Raw genomic sequence first — 2,674 nt, forward strand, 5'->3', positions numbered from 1 at the left:
TCCGCAACGGGAGAGGCCACAACAGAGAGAGGCCCGCGGACGGCGGGAAAAAAAAAAAAAAAAAAAAAGCACTGGGCACAGTCTTTAATGCATATTAAGTGTTAGCTGTTCCTGCCTTATCTGTCCCTTCTCCTCCCTCTTTACCCACAGGTGGCCCATCACTGAATGGGGAACTTCGCGTCCAGTGAAAACACTCCAGGGATATCAAGAAGCTGTGCTCAGGGTCTCTTACCCCAGCGGGTTCCTTGCCAAGACTATTTGGCCAGCATCTCCTTTGTGCACCCAACTTTCCCACACAACAGACAGAGGGATTTGTGGGGAAAGTTTCCCCTATTTCCCTTCCTGCACTTGGAAGACCAGGAATAATCACTAGGATAATCCTCATTTGGTTTTCATGAGACCCACCTTTCTCCTAAGTGGAGGGGGAAACTGTTAAGTGACAGAAGATATTTTGAATTAAATCAAAAAAATAGCCACACATTCACATACCATTTACTGCTAGGGGCTTTTCAAAGTCTCAAAGTCACAATTGAAAACAGTGCTTTTAACTTGAAAAAAAAAAAAAGGTCAATTTTTAATCTAAGATTGTAGAGAATTGAGAACTGTTTTTTATTTTATTTTAATGAATAAAGCATCTGTGCATAGCTATCTTAAATTTTAAAAAGAAAGAAATCCAGTCAACCCTGTTATACAGAAAAAAGGAACTTTTTGTTGCATAGAAGGAAAAGTTGTGGTTTTTTTATTCCTAAGAAGTGCATTTTTTAAATGTATTATAGCACCCTCTTTTGGTATCTAAGAGCATAAGGTGTCCTAAACAATCAGCCAGGGATTAGCACACTTTTTATTATAATTTCCGTTCTAAACTGTCTCTTAGAAAAAAATCGTGTTTAAAACACTGTGGGTTTTGTTTGCTGCTGTTGGTTTACTTTATTTTTGCAACAATCCTGAGCCATACAAGTAGCAGAATTGGTAAAACAAAACAAAACAAATTGAAAACCTTAGGAAACCTGATTAAATTTGACTTTTGTTAAATTCATAAGAGATGTGATGCTGGCTCCACCTAGTGTCGATTTTGAGTAATTCCGAAAACCGAAAATTAAAAACGAAAATAATTTCCCTAGAGGCCTACAGTCAATTTAGGTTAAATTTAAGTTAAAATCCTAGAACCAAATCCACATTCCTTGACTGATAGCTCTCTGCTTTTTTTCCTTATTGCTATACACAATATTCAAATATCAAAGAAAGGAAAGATTTAAAAAGCAAATCCCCTCCATTAACAGAAATCCAATTTAGGTGAAAATTTTATTATAAAACAAGAATTTTGAATCTCTAATGTATCTAAAGCACGACGAGAGCCTTCACAGAGCTGCTGAAGTCAATTCCATACACTCTAAGTTGGGGCAAAAGTTTTTTCCTAGTTTCTAGCTCTGAGAAGAATGGTTCCCAAGACCTCTGTAGCCATCCCCATCCCCATCTAGCACTTTAGGGGCTTCTCTGCCATGAACACTGCCAAATATTATTCAGCCTCTGAATTGCATCTACATGGAACAAGGGAAGTCATTTCATTCACCTATGTGGCCCTACTTTTAAGACACTTATAGTTAGTTCATGCCAGATTATTTTTGTGTCTCCTACAGAATGTCAGTGTGCCCTTTTCACAATCATGACCAGCCCCAGCACGAACATGAAATGAATCAAGTGTGAGCATGGTGCATCTCTTATTTTCAGTTCCACTTTATCCCCTTCACCTCATTTCCGGGTACTTCCTCCCACCCTACAGAGCCATAGGCTCCTCACCAATTTTCCTTTCCTTCAGGGTCTCCCAAGTTAATAGCAAATTAAATGGTAATTGTGCTTGCCCTATAACATCTTTTCTGGAATAAGGTAAAATATGAATTAATGAAGGAGTGACTGAATAAATACATGCCAAACAAATAAATAAAATTGGTCGTGCTAAGATATCCATGTCTTCTGCCTGTGTACAACTTTTCAATTTTCTTAGGAATCCTAAGTGGAATTCAGACAAATTTAATAAGAGTTGTGGATGGGACGGTCTGAGGCAAAGGGGCCATTTACAGCAGTAGAGGCAGTGCATATCCTGGTTCTGAGAGCCCTATCCCAGACCACTGTTGCCATTTTCTTACTTGAGTGAATTCCCAAAGGCACTCCCTGAATCCATTTTCTTCATCTGTAAAATGAGAAACATTAACAACCATTTTGTATGATTATTATTATGAAGCTTCAAAAGGATCTACTAGGGTGCTTAGTAATCACCAGACACTCAAAGTACGGCTATAATAATAATTTTTCCTATTACTGTGTACTCAATGAGCAATCTGTTCTAGGATTTTAACAGGTAGCAACAATACATTCTCTAGCCCTTTGTTTGAGCCAATGCTTCCATTTTTAAATAGCTGCAGATTTTCGATGTTCTGAGAGTCATCAAGAGTAACTCTGGGGGCTTCCCTGGTGGCGCAGTGGTTGAGAGTCCGCCTGCCGATGCAGGGGAACCGGGTTCGTGCCCCGGTCCGGGAGGATCCCACATGCCGCGGAGTGGCTGGGCCCGTGAGCCATGGCCACTGAGCCTGCGCGTCCGGAGCCTGTGCTCCGCAACGGGAGAGGCCACAACAGTGAGAGGCCCGCGTACGCAAAAAAAAAAAAAAAAAAAAAAAAA

This window comes from Aethalodelphis obliquidens, unplaced genomic scaffold (assembly GCF_003676395.1).
Source record: "Aethalodelphis obliquidens isolate GAN/ISIS:26980383/991018 unplaced genomic scaffold, ASM367639v1 scaffold3, whole genome shotgun sequence".
NCBI lineage: Eukaryota > Metazoa > Chordata > Mammalia > Artiodactyla > Delphinidae > Aethalodelphis > Aethalodelphis obliquidens.